At 41.6% G+C, this 22,008-nt stretch overlaps 1 long non-coding RNA gene across 1 annotated transcript in view; it reads right to left on the bottom strand.

Annotated features, from left to right (window-relative positions):
- Positions 1-4,109: 4,109 nt before the first annotated feature.
- The window catches only part of LOC144824869 (uncharacterized), a 225,442-nt gene continuing 207,543 nt past the window's right edge, over positions 4,110-22,008 (bottom strand). The window contains exon 3 of the long non-coding RNA XR_013609156.1: positions 4,110-5,673. This is a non-coding gene — a long non-coding RNA (uncharacterized LOC144824869). The remainder of the gene's footprint in view (positions 5,674-22,008) is intronic.

The following is a 22,008-nucleotide window of genomic DNA, read 5'->3' as shown; positions in this document are numbered from 1 at the left end:
ATCCAACTGTTCTTGGTCTTCTCGCAAACCTTCAGTAGGAGCGCATCGGCACTCAAAGCTTCTTTCCATCGTTCTTCCTCAATGGTGCCTTGGGTGATGGCGCACACCCTCTCCATCTGTATCTCATTGTCCGATTCTTCGTCAATCTCTACGTCAGCCGTTTTATCACGATTTTCACTTACCAGGCAAGAGAGACAGTCAGCAGCAAAATTCCTTGCCCCAGGAACGTATTCCACTGTGAACGTGTATTCTTGCAGATTTACAACCCAACGTCTGATCCTGCTTGATATGATGTTGCGCCCCTTCTTACTGAAGACTTCGACAAGAGTCTTATGGTCTGTCCTGAGGCGGAACTTCATTCCCCAAAGAAAGTCTCTGAATTTGTTAACTGCCCAATGGGCCACCAAAGCTTCTTTCTCAATCACCGAGTAGTTTGACTCAGCCTTTCGTAATGAGCGCGATGCAAACGTTATTGTCTCTTCTCCACTTTCTGCTAATTGCACTAGGACTGCCCTGAGACCTTTGGAACTGGCATCAGTAGTCAGCACAGTCTTCCTGCCTGGAACAAAAGATTTGAGTTTGGGGGCTCCAGCTAGCGCTGTCTTGGTGTCTTCAAACACCGTTTGGCACTCTGAACTCCACTCGAACATCACGCCTTTCCTTAACAGGTTGCGGATGGCATACGTGCGTCTGGCAAAGTTCTGCACAAATTTGTTATAACATTCTACCATGCCTGTAAAGGATTTGATTTCATCCTTACTTGTAGGTGATGCGAGCTCGATGATGGTGTTTTGTAGATTGGCCTTGGGGCGAATGCCGTCCGCCGTCACTTTGTGTCCCAGGAACTCCAACTCAGCACAACCAATTTTGCACTTTTCTCTCTTTACCATGTGTGGTAAATAAAATAATTACCCTGGCATAATTTCTAGGCATTAACAATTAGCATGTATCAAATGAGAGGCAGAGAGTCCGTGGTGTCCAAGTTAAAAGGGCTTTATTCCAATAACTCGAGTTAAGGGAGAATCTGTTCCATCACCACTGAGGTTCAGGAAGGGTCTTCTAACATTTAATAACAATGAACAACATATATACATTTTGTCTTGTACATAGGGCGTAGGAAGGAACGCAGAGCAGAGAAAAAAACAGATAAGAGCATGTGGGCGTACATGTGGGTGTACACTTTATGAGTCATAGGTAGGTGATAGGTAGGTGTCATAGGTGGGTGGTACACAGAGGAGGAGTTTGCATGACCAGCTGGAACTTTGCCCTACTTGTGTGCAACATGGTCATGACGTGCAATTGACGTGTAACTGGGAGGAGAGCTGACTTTAAGTCTAGTAGAGAAGCCTTCAGTGTCAGGGCAACCAGCACGTCTTGTACTATCTGATATCTTGATATCGGGGATGTATTATCTGAAGCAAAGGTTATTCATCGCTAAGAATCAGAAAAAGCATATATTTCTTCGTTCATTACATGGGGGCTGTGAGCTTTTTACAGATGCAAGTACTGTAATTTCATTTAACCAGAGACAGAAAAGCTGGGCCCTATCTCAGCAGACGGGTTCTGTTTACCTTTTTCACCGGGCATGCAGATAACTGTTAAGCAAAATATACTGTCTTGGCAGCCCTTGCTGGATTTCTTTCGGCTGAGCTAGAAGCATGCGAGGTCAGAGATACGTAATTGCAGCTTTCAGTGTGTCAGGAGTCATGAAAAACCCTTATTTCAGAAAGTGGCTCAGCTGAACCACAAAAAAGGTTTCATCGTGATTTATTTAAAAGTGCACAATGTAAATACATGGGCCTTCATGTTAGCTTAATATTTCTTGCATGGAAGACTTAATTACTGGCATCCTAAAGCAGGACGTAAATGCAGAGGCCTCTTTGTTCAGGCCACTTAAGGGACAATATGCATGGGTGACATGCACATATATGTACCACACATGTAACATAGGGTACACGCAGGGGACATCTTGGTCAGGCAAAATTTCATTTTCCTCACATGAACCCATGTTCTTGAAGCCTTTTTAGGAATTGTCTGAGTCTTAGTTTGTGCTGCATGGCATCTTCTCCAAAAATCATCACATCGTCCTGGTAGCACAACACCCCAGGGATGACACTAAGGAGGTTGTTCATGATTCGCTGGAAAACCGCGGAAACAGACACTAGACCAAACGGCATGCGCTTGAATTTAAAGGCTCCCATTGGCGTGATGAATGCTGTGAGATCCTGTGAATAAGGGTGGAGTCTGACTTGGTAGTAGGCAGATGTTAGGTCAAGAGTTGAAAAAACTTTTGCCCCCGCTAACCTGCTCATCATCTGTGTAATGTTAGGTAGAGGGTACTTATCAACTATGACTTCCTTATTCAAAGCCCTTAAGTTGATGCATAAGCGCACAGCCCCATTTCCCTTCCTGGCTGCGACAATGGGTGCCAACTACTCAGTACCCTCTACTGGTTCGATCACGCCCAACCCACATAACTTTTCAAGTTCTTCTCTTATTGCTTCCTGTATAGCAATGGGAAGATTTCTGACCTTGACTGAGACAGGCTTACAATTCTCTCTGAGTTTTATTCTGTGTGCATTGTGGTGTAGGCATCCAAATTTGTCTGTGAATACATTCTTGAATTCTTCTTCTATCCCTTCAAGTGTTCTACCCACTTCTTGTACCAGTATTTGGGGATTCCTGTTGGGATTGAGGTATACTCCCAAATCTTTCTGTGCTTGCCACCCCAGGATGTTGTCACCTTTTCTGGAGACATAAATCTTAGTAACCGCCAGCCTGTCTTTATAACCTACTGTGTCCCAGAAGTAACCTTTCATTTGTATGGGTTGTCCACCATACCCTCCTGGTCTGACATCCATTCTCTGTAACATTAGCTTTCCCTTGGAGATCTTTTCAAAGTCGTCTGCAGATTTTATAGTTTGTTTTGAGCATGAGTCACACATCGCTTTTATTTTAGTGTCTTCTACAGCTATAAAGTCTTTAGGATTGCTAACAGATTTACTCTTGACTTGTAACACAATTTCGTCACATAACCGGGTGGAGTCACCCTTGAACGGTTTCCTGTAGTTTATATTACTTCTACAGCATTGTCTGAAGTGTCCCCTCCTCCCACACTTATTGCAAGTCACTTTCAATGCAGGGAATTCTTTGTCATTTGCTAAATTTCCCTGTTTACCACACCTGTAACAGTTTCCTTTGAAATTCCAAACACTTTTACCCTCCTTTTGATCTTTTTTCTGAGACTTGACTGCTAGTACATTCTCACGTTCAACTGTAACGTCACTCACTTTTGCTTTAGCCTTGCCATCTTGTTTTATCTCATTCACACATTCCATCATGTGTTCCACTTGTTTCGCTACGATGAGTACCTCCCCCAAGGGCGGGTCATCCTTCAACCACAACTCCTCATGTATACGTTCAATTTTACACTTCAACACAAATTGATCACATATATGCTCTTCTCATGCCCCCCATTTCTCCTTCCTTTTGCTCTCTCTTCCCAAAATGGTAACGCTCCATTATCATGCAAATTTTTGGTGAAAATGGATATCCAATTCTTTGAGATTGATCTCATATTCATTCAACCCTCTCGCCGCATTAACACTCAACTCAGGAAGATGTTCCAATATTTCTTGCCCTTCCGCTCCTAGATAGTGAATAAGCAGTGCCACTTTCCTTTCCAACCCTAGGTTAGGTCCACAAACCACTGCATAGTTCTTGAAGACCTTGTTCCATTTTAAAACTGGCTCCCCTGGGGTGGATAGAAAAAAGGGTGGTGGAGTAACATTCTGCATACTGTCTATAGGGTAGTTTGGTGAGGTGTTGGAAATACAGTACGCATTAGTAGGAATTAAAACATGCTGTGTTGAGTTCACCACTGCCAATTTTCCTGTACTTCAAAGCTTTCACATCTTTTGTACCTAACTATACTGTGTAGGAAGCTGAGGGGGATGCCCAGTGTGGGAGAATATCACATTAAACTACAGTTTGGCCAGGCACAATGATAACATTCAGCATATTGGAACAACATTTTGACTATACAGTACAATCCACTAGGTGGCAGTATGGGCTTGAGAGAAGATTTCGTCCAGAGAACAGTTCCTCTCAGAGCTCTCTCGTCAAATTAAATATGTACGTCTTGTACGCTTTTCTTTGCTTCAACAAGCATAGGATGCCCGTCATGAAGAGAGTGTCAAGCCAAATGGTGAGAGGAAGCGCTGTGCCTTTCAGCGTGACAGGCCTCAATTTTCACCTCCGCTGGACAAAGACTGTACCCAAACGAAAAAAGAGATCTCTTCTATGTTTGGAGCTATGCCAGTCAGCGTGACCGGTGGTGCGGTGAACCGTTAAAACCAGTCTCCTCACAGACTGTGATCTTGTTTACCATCGGGCGCGCCACACACTCTACATGAAAACAATGGTGCATGGAGAGACTATTGATGCAACGCTCCCCACAACCAACACCAGCTGTGCCAGTCAGCGCGACCACGTGGGGATGACCTTCTCTTCCTCTTCCTTGATAGGGTTGACAAGCACACCAACGGCAGATGCCACTCGCCGCACCAGTTTCACCCAAAAATGTTATGGCATGAACGAGACGGAGTGCAGGTTACTCTCTTCTCTCTGCCAGAAATTAACCACTAAATAAGGTTTCCCAATAGGCCCTCAACTTCCAATGTTGCCACCTCAGAACCCACAAGACACTTAATGGCACACGCACTTCTTCGTGCAAGGCTGCACTTGAACTCCACCTAAAAGTCACTGCACCTTTCAGAAAGCTGGCGAAATGTCTATTATGAAAAACATCCACCGGGGAGAATGATGTGACCGATTGACCCTTGGATTTGGATACGGAAAGTGCCCTGGACAGTCTGAGGGGTGACAGTCCCAAATGCACACAGTAGGTATGAGTTTTCACTTAGCCTTTGAAAAGTCTTGTCTGGTAAAATCGGGCAGTGGGTGTGAGCTGATCCTTATCCGTCAACTCTCCCCTTTAGGTGAGCTCGGAAACTGTCATTGTATTACTCACGATTTCTTTCAGACACAGTTCAGGACGTTTCGTAAGCATGTTGAGGCCCCTCTAACTGGTACTTCTGATGTGACGGATCCCATCACTTGTCACCAGTGTGGAAAAGCAGGAACTGGAGACTCAGGAATGTGAAGCCAAGATGATTTATTTAAAGAAGTACAGAGGAAGTTCCCAGCTACAGCTGTCAATCCACCACACACCGTGCTTCACCTGCCCGGGCGTTCGCCTTAGAACATTCTAATGACTGTAACAGTGGAGCGAACCAATGGAAAATCGGTAGGGGGTGTGTGGATAAAAGGGAGTCCCCCGGAGGGAGGATACCACAGTACTCTACTTTTATATATTCATTTTTGAATTTCTGAAAAGTGTTTATTCCGTATTCCAACATAATTCTTTTTCTGAAAATCCAATTTACCACTTTTTTGAACATTTTTCTTTTGCTTTTGTTTTACTGTTCTTGTTCTGTCTGTCTCTTCTATATAATATTGAAAACAGTCTGGGCAAGTTTTTAAAAAATACTTTACTTTTCTTATCAGAAGACTTTTTCTTTGAAAAACCATGTTGTACTGGATCCTTTCCTTCTTTTCTTTTTCTTTGCTGTTTTCTCGTCATTGTATATCCTTCTTAATAATGATTTCTATCTGTAAAAAAAGAAAAGTTTTGAAAACAGGTTAGTATAATCAAAATAATTATATATAAATATTCAAATGTAAAATTATAAACATATTCACATATATAATTATAAAAATACATACAAAGAAACTACATCAATGATTTCTGCAATGGAACAGTACTACCTGTGTAATTGTGGTAGTCTATGAGTAGTGTGAAAGATACTACAGCACAGCATTAGTAGTACACATCTGATTCTGTAACAGCATGATTAGAACCTTTATCATTCCATGAATACAAGGCTAGTGACTAAAACATTACAATACTGCAAGTAGACTGCCTGAGTACATTTATAAGTACTTAGATTTTGGTGGAGTGATAGGATAAGTAGATAGTGCTGGATGGGTGATTAGAAAACTGCATGGGACAGACAGGAGGATTCCTACACTACATGCATACTAACTGGGTATTAACACCAGTGTACCAATAGTATGTAGCTGGTTAGAGGTGTGCATAGATAGTGCACAGAATATTGTGATTTGGCTGGTCGTTGAAAATATGGGAAAGTGGAGTTTTTGTGGTTTTTTCAACGGGAACACCTACTCTGCATATCATTAGCGTTAGCTGTGGATCTCATTTATGGCGATTTTTTTGGCAGAAGTTATGGATGGAAAAGTGGTGAGATTTGCAGTTTGCACTAGGTTGAGAATGGGATGATAATTAAAAAACACAGAAAAAAGATAGATTTAATGAACATTATAATTAGTAATTAGCATTTAAAAATGATCTGAATGATCAGAATGGTGTGGCTGTACTTCTAATACTGGCTAGGCCATTCCATAACTACATAAGTACTAACTAAAGTAATTACAGTGCTGCAAACAGAGTGCATAGTGCATTTATAAGTGCTTAGATACTGGCAGAGGGATAGCATAAGTAGATAGTGGTTAGTGAGTGATAGCAGAACTGCATGGGACAGAAAGGAGGATTTCTAGACTGCTTGGTTACTAACTGGGAATTTACAAGAGTGTGTCAATAGTATGTAGCTCGTTAGAGGTCTGCATGCATAGTGCACAGAATATCGCAGCTGTACTACTGTTACTGTCTAAGCCATTCCACAAGTACATTACTACAAACTGGATTGATTACACTGCTGCGAACAAAGTGCATGATCAATTTATAACTGCTTATGTATTGTCAGAGTGGTAAGATAAGTACAAAGTGCTGGATGGGTGATTTGAGAAGTGAATGGAACTGACAAGAGAATTCCTACACTACATAGGTACCTAACTACGTATTTAGAACAGTATTTCAATAAACGGTACTCCTTACAGGTCTACATACTGCACAGATTATTGTAGCTATACTGGTGTTAGTACCTGCGCCATTCTACAAGTACATGGTTATTAACTAAAATAATTACAGTGCTGTAAACAGAGCTCATGTTCAATTTATAGGTGCTTAGATATTGACGTAGAGATAGAATAAGGAGATGCTGCTTAATGGATGATTGGAGAAGTGCATGGCACTGACAATAGGATTGCTAAACTGCATAGCGTGCACAGGAACAGCTACGTTCCAAATACTATAGTGAAAAGTATGGGCCGTTCCCTTGCAAAAGGATAGCTGCGACGGTGATGTCCAAAGAGACAACATGAACGCAATATCTCGCAAAAAAAAGTGCGGTATATTTCCAGTGTTAGCATCCACCAGTACACTTACGCACCAAAAGGCTCGCAGGTGAACAGCTGTGAGCCAAACGATGGTTTGCTGGCATGCTAGTTCGTAGAGGACCTGCGAGTCGACTAACTGGGTCGTACAGGGAGAGCTGTGGGCCAGCTCGGAGGTACAGTTAAGGGCTGGTGGACTGGCTCATAGAGCATCAGCAGTGACCCGTAGGCTCGAGAAGGAGAACTGCGGACCAGTTAGCACAGGAACAGCTGCAAACCAACTACTATAGGGAAAGGTGAAAGCTATTGGCTTGCAAAGGGATAGGTGTGGGTTAGTGATGTGGAGAGAGTGAGCGTAAAGCGATTATCTTGTAGAGAGACAGCTGCGCCATATTTCCAATATTGCTTTACAGAGCTACCACCGCAGACTGGCTCGCAGAGAAAGAGTTGAGAGCCCACCAGTGGGTCCCAGAGGGAGAGCTGCAAGCCAGCGGGCTGGCTCCTAGAAGATCACCTGCAAGTCAACTAGGTGGCTCGTACAGAGAGAGCAACGGACCAGCTCACAGAGGAAAAGTTGCAGGCTGGCTCATACAGCAAAAACTACGAGCCAACTCGCTGGCTCGTACAGAGAGAGCTGCGGGCTGGTTCACATAGGAACAGTTTCCAGACCAGAGGGCTGGCTCGTAGTTAAAGCCCTGGAAGCCGACTGACTGGCTCATAGAAGGAGAGCTGCAGGCCAGCTCACAGAGAACCAGTTGCGGGCCAGCGGGCTGGCTCCTACAAGAAGAACTGCGAGCCAACTGCCTGCCTCATAGAGTGAGAACTCCGGGCCGGCTCACAGAGGATCAGCTGCGGGCCGACCAGTATAGGGAGAGGTGGGGGCCGTCCACTTGTAAAGGGATATTTGCACGACCGTCATGTGGGGAGAGGGAGAGTAAAGAGGGTATCTCCCAGAGAGAGCTGCAGTATATTTCCACTGTTGGCTTGCAGAGGTACAACTGCGGGCCCGACGGCTCACAGAGCAAGAGCTGCGAGCCAAAAAGCCATTTGCAGAGGGAGAGCTGTGGGCCGGCTGGCTAGCTCATAGAGGAAGATCTGCGAGCCGACTGCTTGGCTCGTAGAGGGAGAGCTGTGGGCCAGCTCACAGAGGAATAGTAGTGAGCTGTCGAGCTGGCACGTAGAGGAACACCTGCGAACCGACTGGATGTTGCTTTTGCCTCAAACTGTCTTTGTACATTCCAATATATGCCAAAGACAGAAGTGGAAATGGTCAAACCAATTTTGTCCTCAGATTGAAAAATCTAGGAAGAATGTCAACAAAGCTGTGTCTGCATACCTCAGAGACCATATAATGGGGTTGATCTACAACATATGTTTTGATAAGGCTGATATCTACAGAAGTGATGGAGTACACTTCACAGATCAGGGAAATCAAATTTTTCTGAATAACTTGAAGCTGTGCATCAGCACTTATATGTAGCTCCAAATAATAAACACAAGGGCTCTTTTAAGAGCCGCCTTATATTCCCAATATCAGTTTGCAGAGTGACAGCTGCGATCCAGCTAGCATAAGGAGACCTGCGGGCCGTCGGGCAAGCTCGCAGAGGGAGAGCTGTGGCCCTTCAGCTTGGCTCGCACAGAGACAGCTGCGGGCCGTTATCTCGCAAATGCACAGCAGCATGCTGGCTCGCAGAGGGAGAGCTCGAGTCTAACTCGCAAAGGGACACCAACGGGCCAACGGCCCTGATAGCAGAGACACACCCATGATCTAACAGACTGGCTCACACATGTACAGCTAGAGACAAGACGGCTCGCAGACGCAGACCTGCGAGCCCATGGACTGGTACTTTTTTATGCTTTAGGGTAGTATAGTGGTGTTTGTGTACTGTACTTGGTTGTACTGTGTGTACTGTTTTAGGATTTAGAGTAATGCAGTGTGTTCGTGTAGTGTTTGGAGGTTTATGCTGAAAAAACTGTTTTATGGTTTAGAGTAGCGCAGTGGTGTTTATGTAGTGTAGGGGGTCGTGCTGGGAGTAGTGAATTAGGGTTTAGGGTAGTACAGTGGTGTTTGGGTACTGTAAAGAGTTGTGCTGGGGCTAGTCTTTTAAGATTTAAGATACTACAATCGTGTTTATGTACTTTAGGGGGTCCTGGTGGGGTTAGTGTTTTAGGGTTCAAGGTACCGCAGTGGTGTTTGTGTAGTGCAGGTGGTCGTGCCGGGGTTAGTCTTTTAGGATTTAGGGTAGTGCAGTCGTATTTGGGTAATAAAGGGGATTGTGCTGGGGTAGTAGTTTAGAGTTTACAACAGTGCAGTGATGTTTTGGTAGTCTTTGTGTACTGTAGGGGATCGTACCGATAGACCAACTCACAGAGCTCCAAGCCGAACAAAGTGCTTCTAAAGGCATAGCCGCAACCTGGTGATATGAGGAGAGGCAGCGTAAAAAGGGGTATCTCACACAGACACAGATGCCAGTGTTGCCTCGCAGAGGTAAAACTACTGGTATTACTGACCCGATTGCTTGTTGAGGAAGAGATGTGAACAGACGTACCGAATCACAAAATGACTGCGAACACTTACTGGTTTCAACAGTTCACAGCCAGAGTCGCAATCTCCTGCTCGTAACCCCTTAGCCAATCAGATGTCACGATTCTCAAATATCGGTATCATAAATTTGATATTTCTCAAAAACTATTGAGCGAATTTACACCATTTAAACAAAAGCATGCTTTATGGACCATCACATTTCTCCCTGCCAAATTTGGCGTAATTCCGTTCAGCAGTTTCACCTGTAGTCTTCTGTAAACTTTCCTATCAAAATTGCATGGAGAAAGCACGTTTTGGGACCCTCTTTTTTCTCAGTCCCCCCTACACCATTCACCCCAAAACTTTCTATATAGGAGCTAACTGTTTGAATAATTTCGTAAAGATTCACCAAACAACAACAAAGTTATGGGCACATAGTGTGCTCCAGGAGGGGGGTCACGCAACCCCTCCCAACATGAGGGAAGCCCCGGGGCTGCGCGTAAACCCAGCGGTCCCCCGCAACCCCTGCAAGTCCACACCATCATTTTTTAAGAAATGCCCCCGTAACCTAGCCCACCAAAGGACCTCATTAAAAAAAATTGTGGGAACTCATGACCCCAGCGCGAATTATGCAGATTTTTTTAATACTTTATTGGGCCCTGGCGGTCCTTCTAGGACCCCCTGAGCAGACCCGGGGGGTCAGGGTATTTCAACCCTGTCCCCTTCCCTTGTTTTATACCTTTGTTTCTCTGTTTTTGGGTGATTCACTTCTACCGAGCCACAAGATGGCTGCCAACACTTCCTGTTTTGGACTACTAGCAGCAAATCACAGTGATGCTCGCTCACGTGACTTAGGCTCCGCCCAGATATAGAAACTTTTATTTTTCTAATTTCTCAGCAACTACTGACTGGATTTACACCATTTAAAAAAAGGTCACTTTCTGACCCACGCACTACTTTCGTGCCAAATTTGGGGTAATTCCATTCAGTAGTTTTGGCAGAAGCCTTGCACAAATTTTCCTACGGTAAAATGATTTTTTGACTTATTTTTTGAATTTCTCAAAAGCTACTGAACAGATTTACACCATTTAAAAAAAAGGGTCACTTTCTGAACCAAGCTCTACCTTTCTGCCAAATTTGGGGTAATTCCGTTCAGCAGTTCGGGCTGTAGCTCGTCGCAAAATATCCTATGGAAATTAACATGGGGAAACACTTTTTGGGACCCCCCTTTTTTCTCAGCCCCCACTTGACGAATCACCCCCAAACATTCAGGATAGGAGCTGACCTTGATAGACTTTTTTGGGGAGAATTTTAGAAAGATTCGTCAAAGAAGACGCTAAAGTTATTAGCAAATCAAAAAATGGTTTTTCTATGGAAACTAGGTTCTAACTAGAACTACATACTGGTGACCGCCAGTAGGTAATATATATATATATATATATATATATATATATATATATATATATATATATATATTCAGCAAAATGTGTCCAAAAGATGAAGACGCACTCACAAGCAGAAGGTCTCATCAGAGTTTTTATTCAGGGAAACCGGCTTCCTTCAATGTGAAAATTCCTTGCCTTACGCGTTTCAGACACCCTTAGTCCTTGTTCACAGGTATGAATGAATCCGGCAACACCAAGCACCTCACTCTCTGCTGCATGCTGACATAGATAATTGCCCCCAGGTGGGCCTCCCCAGTGAGTGAAATTTCTCAAGGTATGCTGGACCTTGTTGTGCCTTTATAATTAATTTAACCCTCCAGTGGGTGTGCGCCGTGAAACATTGCAAGTTTAATTATTATTTATAAGCCCTCCAGTGGGCATCACAATGAAGCAGGCAGGTTCAAAGTAGCAAAGTTCTGCTGTGCTGATGCAAGGCTAAAACCAGTTTAAGCCTTGGGTCCCACATTACGATAGTGGCGGTGCGATCCTCATGGCAGGACAGCGGTTAAATATTTACCAACGTTTGTCCAAAAGACAAAGATGCACTCACAAGCAGAAGGTCTCGTCAGAGTTTTTATTCAGGGAAACCTGCTTCCTTCAACTTCAAAATTCCTCGCATTACGCGTTTCAGACGCCCTTAGTCCTTGTTCACAGGCATGAATGAATCCGGCAACATCAAGTGCCTCACTCTCTGCCTCTCCAGTGAGCAAATGTTCTCAAGGCATGCTGGACCTTGTGGTGACTTTATAATTAATGTAACCCTCCAGTGGGTGTGCGCCGTGAAACATTGCATATTTAATTATTATTAAGTGAGTCTTCGTCTTTTGGACAAACTTTGGTGAATATATATATATATATATATATATTACCTACTGGCGGTCGCCAGTAGGTATATATAGTTAGGATTTTTTCTCTATGGGATTTTTGAAAATTCTATGTCGAATAACTTTGGCGTTTGAGGACGGAATTGGCTGAAATTTTCAGGAAAATGGCACATTTTGTTTCTGAGCGTCCCCTGAAAGTTTGGGGGGGGGTTCGTCAAGCGGGGGCCGAGAAAAAAGGGGGGTCCCAAAACGTGTTTTTAACATTGAGTTTTCCATAGGGCGGTTGGACTCACTTTTAGCTCGAACGGCTGAATGGATTTTCACGAAACTTGGCAAAATTGTAGGGACTGGTAGCCCGATGTGCCTTTGCTAGGTCTCAATATATGTGCTCCAGTGGATTTTTAGAAATTAACGTTCAAAAAAATATATATATCTGTAAGCGCGCTCCGGGCAGCGCCCCGGTTCGCGTACCTGACGCGTAACGGAACTTCGCGAAGCGAAGCTGATTGGCTCTCCGGTGTCTGTCAACATTCTAAACAGTCCGGAGCGGCCGCCATCTTGTCTCTCGGTAGGTTCGAGAGACAAGAGGAGGCCAAAACAAAGGGGGAAATGACCGTAAGGGGGCATAGTAGATCCTCCCTGACCCCCTAGGTTTGATGTGGAGGCTTTAAAAGGGCCCCGCGGGGCAAAAAAAATATAATTTTTTTTTTGTTTTTTTGCGTGGGGAGCACCCGGTACGCGCACCGGGAAGCGGTCTGGGGAGCGTACTATAAGGAAAAAAGAATGATAGACTATAATATTTTGAAATATTGTATGTTTATTGATTGTTCTTTTTGTTGTTTTTTTAGTTTTTTTATTTAAGTAGCAGTATTTATGATTATTAAATATAAATGTATTTTTGTGATTGTGCACAGTATACTATAAGTCTGACTTTACATTATAATCAATTTGGTACTAGTTTATGAATTACATATAAAAATGATTAAAGACTCAAACAATTTTTGATTATTAAATATAATTTTATTTTTCTGATTCTTTTTCAAAATTTAATAGAACGTCTAACAATTGACTGTCTGATATGTCTTCTTTTTGACTGAACATAACTTCCCACATTTGACCGTCCTGATAATGAAGTAAGAAATCCACAGATTCTACACATTGTAGAAGTTCATGGTCCCGTGATTCATCCATGAATTCCAAGTCAATGGGTTCAATGATTTCCTCATTGTTAATCTCTAGGACAATTTCAAAGGAAACGTTCTGTTCTCCTTCCATTTTTGTGCTGAAATTTGCATAAAAAATAAATATATCAGTAGAGATACGGCACTGTTGGGGTTTAAGTTCAGACAGGTACTTTTCAGGCGTGAAGTAGTACTATTAAAAAGTGCCTGTGAAAAAGCCTAAGTAAATTCATAATTATACCACAGAAACCTAAATCAATCCATAATTATAATAAACAAGCCTTTCTCAATGTCTAACTCTTACAGAGGGATAGTATATAGCTATCTGAAAATGTTTTCAAATTTATAAAATAACATCTTACCTTTTAAAAACAAGTTTAAGTTGTCAGTGAAAATGATTTTGCAATGTGGTTAAGGAAGTAATAGTCAAAATGGCTGTGTTTCTCTCTCTTTCTTTATATATATTCAGGTACATAACCAATCAAATGTCAGGTAAAAAAGTAGAAAATGAAAGTAACATTTTAATTGGTTGTCAATTCCAACACTTCAGATGTGTTTTGTGAAGTAATTTACCTCAGGGTATTTAGAGAGGTCTACAGGCTAAATGGCTAAATGGAATTCCAATCAAATTTGTGAAAATGGTAGGGATTGGTATGTAGTATGAGCTAATCTATATTTGGTGAAAGTGTCTCCAGTGGTTTTTCTGTGAATTACTTTCCCACCTTTTTTGAGCGAGCGCTTCCCGGTGCGCGCCCCGGTACGCGAACCGGCAGCGTTACGGGAGTCCTCCATTTTGTGTTTTGGTAGAATTGAGATACAAGATGGAGGGCAAATAATGTTCAGAATGGGTAGAAGGGGGCACGGTAGACGTATCCTGACCCCCTAGGTTTTCTGAGGGTAGCTGAGGAGGACCATATGTGCGAAAAAAAAACATTTTTTTGCAAATTTTCGCGCGGTTAGCGTCCGGTGCGCGTACCGGGTAGCACTCCGGGGAGCGTACTTTGGTGAAAATTAGTGAAAAAAGTTAGAGTAAAATAATAATTGTGAGTCATCAGATGTAGGGTAGCTCTGAAAAGAGCTTTTGGGTCATGTGGCTGATGTAGGTACCTACAAGTAGGTACCAATGCACAGTCTTAAATTGAGGATGAAAATTCTGTTCCCCTCATCTGAGAAGTGAACTCCATCTGCTCTGTAGATATCTTGCATGTAGTAACGCAAGTTATTGTTGTAGATGGAGCCCATTCCATGGTCTCTCATGTAAGCTGAAACAGACTTATTTACATGCTTCCTCGATTTCTCAATTTGTGGACAAAATTGGTTGGACCACTTCCAATTCTGTCTTTGGCATATATTTGAATATACCAAGGCAGTTTGAGGAAATAGTGCCATCAATTGCTCAAAGGTGTCCTTTAAAAGCATTTCCAGACCTACCCCAGTCAAAGTGCCCAAGTCATTTCCTCCACAGTGCACAATTAACAGGTCAGGTTTTGGCAAATGCAAAAAGGTTTTCACCAATGGTATCAATTGGTGACATCTTAATCCTCTGTGACCAATCCAGTTGATTTCCACATTTTGTAAATTGAGATTGTGTAAATTTCTGTTATCAGCAAACCTTTGAGCCCAGTGGATGTAACTATGTCCAACAATCCAGACAGAAAACATGGTGAGAGGAGGTTCTGCTGCAGTCAGATGAAGTATGAGAATGAAATGGCAGTTGAAATAGTAGGAGTATGTAATGAAAAAAACTGTGGAGTTTCTGTGCTAATGATTCAGTAGCAGTGATTGGTGGATTTTGATTGCTGAAAACAGAAATTTAGGGTGCAAGGATGAGTTCTTTGAAAGATGTAATTTGAATGGTCAAGAAAAAATCATTTTATGAAAGATTGCACTGGATACGCAGGTGTACTGAGAGTTCAGAGTTCAATTGAAACATTGTTGTGTGAACTTGCAAACATGAGAGGTCTTTCAGGAGGTGGTTGCTATGGAAAAAAGGCAGAAAGGGCAGAGGGGGGAAGGGTGTTGATTTGAAAAAAGTGAGGGAAGAGTTTTGATTGGGTGACATGAGAGATATGTGTGATGAATTACAGCATTTCTGTGCCATTGATGGTTGCAGGCTCTGGAGTGCATACCTTTTGCTCTGCTGAACACAAATTGGTGTGTGTCTGAGACTGTTTTGAAACTCAAAAAGTATTTGCTAAGGTGAGAAAAGATTCATTTAATTTAAATGGAGAATAGTATGCTTTAAGGAGAAAATTATGAAGAAAGTTGTGTATTTAAAATGTTGCTTTGTGTCAAGTGTTTTACAAATAGATTTTGTTTCTCTGAGTTACATAGCCATGTTACATAGGCATGTTAAAAGTGACGCAAAAATGGTTGCTTTCCTGTGTCTTAGGGCATTTTAAGTCACTTCCCCATGAATGTAGGTATATAATTACTTTACATGATGTGTTTAAAAACGTTTTTTGAAATCAATTAGGTTTCTTGATATGTACTGCTAGAGTTTCATAGGTTGCTTGGGGCATATTTACAAGGCCTTTGAGTTCCTTTGAAGTTATTTTTCCCATTTTAATTTAAGACATTTCCTTGTGGTGCAAGGTCCTTGTAAATACGCCCCCATGTGTGCTTGGCAAATTTAGATTTTGATTCTTTGAGTTACATAGCCATGTTAAAAGTGACGCAAAAATGGTGCAAGGGCCTTAAAAAAACGCTTTCATGTGTCTTAGGGCATTTTAAGTCACTTCCCCTTGAATGTAGGTATTATAATTGATTTACATGATGTGTTTAAAAACGTTTTTTGAAATCAATTAGGTTTCTTGATATGTGCTGCTAGAGTTTCATAGGTTGCTTGGGGTATATTTACAAGGCCTTTGAGTCTCTCTGATGTTATTTTTCCCATTTTAATTTAAGACATTTCCTTGTGGTGCAAGGTCCTTGTAAATACGCCCCCATGTGTGCTTGGCAAATTTAGATTTTGATTCTTTGAGTTACATAGCCATGTTAAAAGTGACGCAAAAATGGTGCAAGGGCCTTAAAAAAACGCTTTCATGTGTCTTAGGGCATTTTAAGTCACTTCTTCTTGAATGTAGGTATATAATTGATTTACATGATGTGTTTAAAAACGTTTTTTGAAATCAATTATGTTTCTTGATATGTACTGCTAGAGTTTCATAGGTTGCTTGGGGTATATTTACAAGGCCTTTGAGTCTCTCTGATGTTATTTTTCCCATTTTAATTTAAGACATTTCCCCGTGGTGCAAGGTCCTTGTAAATACGCCCCCATCTGTGCTTGGCAAATTTAGATTTTGATTCTTTGAGTTACATAGCCATGTTAAAAGTGACGCAAAAATGGTGCAAGGGCCTTAAAAGAACGCTTTCATGTGTCTTAGGGCATTTTAAGTCACATCCCCTTGAATGTAGGTATATAATTGATTAACATGATGTGTTTAAAAACGTTTTTTGAAATCAATTAGGTTTCTTGATATGTACTGCTAGAGTTTCATAGGTTGCTTGGGGTATATTTAAAAGGCATTTGAGTCCCTTTGATGTTATTTTTCCCATTTTAATTTAAGACATTTCCCCGTGGTGGAAGGTCCTTGTAAATACGCCCCCATGTGTGCTTGGCAAATTTAGATTTTGATTCTTTGAGTTACATAGCCATGTTAAAAGTGACGCAAAAATGGTGCAAGGGCCTTAAAAAACGCTTTCATGTGTCTTAGGGCATTTTAAGTCACTTCCCCTTGAATGTAGGTATATAATTGATTTACATGATGTGTTTAAAAACGTTTTTTGAAATCAATTAGGTTTCTTGATATGTACTGCTAGAGTTTCATAGGTTGCTTGGGGTATATTTACAAGGCCTTTGAGTCTCTCTGATGTTATTTTTCCCATTTTAATTTAAGACATTTTCTTGTGGTGCAAGGTCCTTGTAAATACGCCCCCATGTGTGCTTGGCAAATTTAGATTTTGATTATTTGAGTTACATAGCCATGTTAAAAGTGACGCAAAAATGGTGCAAGGGCCTTAAAAAAACGCTTTCATGTGTCTTAGGGCATTTTAAGTCACTTCTTCTTGAATGTAGGTATATAATTGATTTACATGATGTGTTTAAAAACGTTTTTTGAAATCAATTAGGTTTCTTGATATGTACTGCTAGAGTTTCATAGGTTGCTTGGGGTATATTTACAAGGCATTTGAGTCCCTTTGATGTTATTTTTCCCATTTTAATTTAAGACATTTCCCCGTGGTGGAAGGTCCTTGTAAATACGCCCCCATGTGTGCTTGGCAAATTTAGATTTTGATTCTTTGAGTTACATAGCCATGTTAAAAGTGACGCAAAAATGGTGCAAGGGCCTTGAAAAAACGCTTTCATGTGTCTTAGAGCATTTTAAGTCACTTCCCCATGAATGTAGGTATATAATTGCTTTACATGATTTGTTTAAAAACGTTTTTTGAAATCAATTAGGTTTCTTGATATATATAGCTAGAGTTTCATAGGTTGCTTGGGGCATATTTACAAGGCCTTTGAGTCCCTTTGATGTTATTTTTCCCATTTTAATTTAAGACATTTCCCCGTGGTGCAAGGTCCTTGTAAATACGCCCCCATGTGTGCTTGGCAAATTTAGATTTTGATTCTTTGAGTTACATAGCCATGTTCCATACAGTGCTCACCTTCTGCGTAGTCTTTGATATGATAGACTCCATCTGCACAATGAGATATCTAAGCAAAGGAAACACAGGTGATTTGATTGTGAAATGAGCAAAAGAAATTCCACATTTTTCAATTAAATCACCTGTGTTTCCTAACATTACGAATCACATTGTGCAGATGAGGTTTAGGCCTGTCCACGGACACAGAAGAGGTCTGGCCTTTGTTCAAGAGTGCAGTGGACATGACTCACTTCATTGGTAGGCCTGCACATGTATTATCTCCTCTGTACTCTTCAATAAGCCTACATTTCATCTGCAACCCTGAGTAGGCCTCACCTCAAACAAATCTCTGGATAGGCCTCAGCTTATCGTCATCCTGAATCAATCATTTAAAATGTTAGGGGCAGATTTATGATGGCCGTGCGCCTCTTTTGCGCCGCTGTTGCGTCACTTTTGTGATGCAGCAGTGATGCAAAAGATGCACCATGTTGCAAGATAGGCCTCACTTCATCTCCAACAAGATACAGTCAGTTTAAACTGTAAACATTTAGAACTGTGTAGGGGGCTTGGAGAAGCTGAATCTTCTGTAAATGTCAAAATTGTTATATACGGTGCTCAACTTCTGTGTACTCTTTGATATGCTAGACTCCATCTGCACTATGAGATACCTAAGCAAAGGAAACACAGGTGATGTGATTGTGAAATGAGGAAAAGAAATTCCACATTTTTCAATTACATCACCTGTGTTTCCTAACATTACGAATCACATTGTGCAGATGAGGTTTAGGCCTGTCCACGGACACAGAAGAGGTCTGGCCTTTGTTCAAGAGTGAAGTGGACATGACTCACTTCATTGGTAGGCCTGCACATGTATTATCTCCTCTGTACTCTTCAACAAGCCTAAATTTCATCTGCAACCCTGAGTAGGCCTCACCTCAAACAAACCTCTGGATAGGCCACACCTTATCGTCATCCTGAATCAATCATTTAAAATGTTAGGGACAGATTTATGATAGCCGTGTGCCTCTTTTGCGCCGCTGTGCGTCACTTTTGTGACGCAGCGGCGGTGCAAAAGATTTGCTATGTTGCGACATATTTACAACTTGATGCATCTATGCAGATGTGTCATGCTGTAAAGTCCTGTGCCACATGAAACCTGCGTCAGATTTCCTGTGAGCGTTTTGTTGTAGGGTGGCCAGTCATTTGCATGAAAGCCCTGTAAAACTAACACAGTAAAATTAAGAAGATTTCACTGAGTCACATTTATGGCATTGCTGAATCAAATCCTTACGCCTGTTTGAAACAGGCATAAGGAGTGATGCACCATGCAATGTGTGGCTTGCCCCTGTGCATTGCAGTAGACATGTCGCGCTTACGACGTGATTCGTGCAATGCGCCGTTTTTGTGGAACAGATGCGTGACGCATCTGTGCTGTTTTTGCTCAATGGTGCTCTGCATTGTAAACGCGGCACATCATGGGTGGCAGAGCAGTGGCGCACGTTAACTGGTTCATCCCTGGGGATGCGCCAGTTAACATAAATCTGCTCCTTTAAATTTAAGTATTAGCAGGGGACACAGTGTTGGTGAGGCTTATCCAAGGTTAAGAAGAGATGAGTCCTGTTCACTGAAAAATTGGACATAGGCCTCACCTCCTCACCATCGCTGGACATGGTTAAATAATATCTGCAAAATGTTACTCTTGGTAAACAATTTTACTATTATAGTCTCTGAGATTTGTCTCTGAGATTTGTCTCTTACTCTGCAACATCTCATTGTTGTTCTCTTTCTTTAAAGATAACGACAACATCAAGCATGAGTGATAATGAGCAATCTGTTGATCTCGATATTATCATTGAAATTGTGATTGAAACATCAGTGGAAATAGATCCCTTGGATGATTTAAATCCTGAGGATGATGAAGAACATGATGAGGATGCCGATTTGTCAGAATTGTATGACATAGGGTGGGAAGCTGACCTGCTTGAGCCTATGGAACTATAAACATTTATTTTTAAAAGTTACTGGAAATGAAAAGTAAACATGTAAACTGTTTCATTTAAAATTAAACACAACTTCAAAAACAGCTTGTGTGTAGTGTCTTTAATAAAATAGTCAAATATGCTCATAAAATTAGTTCAGATTCACATATAAAACCGCACAGGTCAAATGTAGAAGCTTTCCATTTCTTTGCTATTTGTGACTACTAAATTTGCCAATGCACTAAAAATTATTTTATGTAAAAATGACAAGTAGTGTGTTAAATTTTTGACGACTGTTATTGATTTACTGTTTGGTAATAGTGGTTAATAACATTTTTAATGATATTTTACCACAGATTCAACTGCAGATAATTTCAAAAGGATATAATGCCATCTAAACAACGAAACCGAAAGGCTACAAAACGTCAAAGACAGCAGCTTACTAAATGCTTGCAGCAGTCCTCTACAATAAAAACTCGTCAAGTCACCAAGAAAGCTCCGGGTAAGACAACGAAATCATTCCTAAGAAACATTTGTAGAAAAAAAAGTAATACTACTGAAAATGTTTTAGTCCAGAAAAAGAGAACCAATTTAAACGGAAAGGAAAGGCCAATCAAAAATGTTACTGCTAGAGCAGGAGATAACTCTGTGCATGGTAGTAGAAGAAAAAATCAGTTTAGGGACATTCGTAGACGAATGTTCCGCAACAGGATAATTGGCAATTTGTTAAAAAATATTAAGAAAGGTCAACAGAAAGTGGTTTTTTAATAAGAGAAAAAAAAAGTTGAGAAAATTATTGATCAGGCATTTGAAATTAAGCGAAAGTTATTTATTTTGATAATCAATAGAATTAGGAAGCTAAACAAGGCAATTTATGATTTCAAAAGAAATAGTAGAGGGAAGAGAACAGTTAATCGTAGTAATTTTTGTGAAGTTTTTTCAGGAGAATGGATGCATAGTTCAAGTTGTGAGGCATTTTTTAATGAGGAGAGTTATTTCCAGGATAATGATTTGGTGCATGCAGTTGACACCAGTGGTCGAGCTTATGAGGTGAAAGATGGTTGTCCAGTAGAAAAAGAAAAACTTGTGGCAACAGAGGCAGAAGAGGTGTTAGGTAATGAGGTTTTAGGAAGACGTCCTAAGGGACCAGTGTATATCTGGAAGTGTAGTAGTATTTGCAGTGTGCGACAGGATTCCATCAATTTGCTTTGTGATTTTGTACGGACATTTAATAAGAAAACTTTAAAACAGAAAATGAAGTTGTTGCAAGAATTAGATCCTTGCAGAGTGAGAGAAGTGACATGTTTGCATGGTCATTCACTGGCCTGTCTTTCCAGGAGAGTATGCCAGAGTGTTTTTCATCATTTCAGGATGCTAGCAGTGCATCATAATAAAGTGAGGAAATTAGTTAGAATGTTGTATTATGCTAAGAGTCCAGCAATTATGCTTAAACAATTATGCACTGCTCTTTTGCATGGTTCTGAAGTAGATGTGAAGAATATTTGTGAATAAATTGAGTTTTGTTACTTTGCAAGTAAAGAGGAGAATGTTGAAATTGACCCAGAAGAAGAAGGTAATGTGGAAGATAGTGTACAGGTTTCCAGTACAGATAATTTTCAGAAGGAAATTGCCACGTTTCAGGTGAAATCAAGTGAGAGGCCTAATTTCACTTGTGTGTGTTGTCGACGCACTTATTATAAGAATCAGACTAAGGGGTCGATTAGGATCGCGGACGGACTTGAGTCCGTCCGCGACCCCTGAGGAGGAGGGAACGTCCGCATGGGCTGCGGCGTTCCCTCCGATCTGATTAGGATGTGACCGCCAGGGTGGCGGTCACATCCTCTATCTCTAACATTGCGGCGGGTGCAGCTTCAAGCTGCACCCGCCCCAATGTAAAAAATGCATGCACAGCATTTCCGTGCACAAAGCGGCAGGCACCGCGCGGTGCCTGCTGCATTGTGCACGCAAATGCAGGGGGGTACCATAGGTACCCCCCATGTGCACTCACCACCACCCCTTCACCCAGGGGGCCCGCAACGGGCCCCCGAAGTGAAGGTCCGTATGCTTTTCCATGGCGGCAATGCCGCCGTGGAA

The sequence above is a fragment of the Lissotriton helveticus genome, chromosome 3_1 (assembly GCF_964261635.1).
Source record: "Lissotriton helveticus chromosome 3_1, aLisHel1.1, whole genome shotgun sequence".
In the NCBI taxonomy this organism is placed as follows: Eukaryota; Metazoa; Chordata; class Amphibia; order Caudata; family Salamandridae; genus Lissotriton; species Lissotriton helveticus.
Note: the sequence above shows the minus strand (reverse complement) of the source record. Positions and strands in the feature narration are given on the sequence as shown.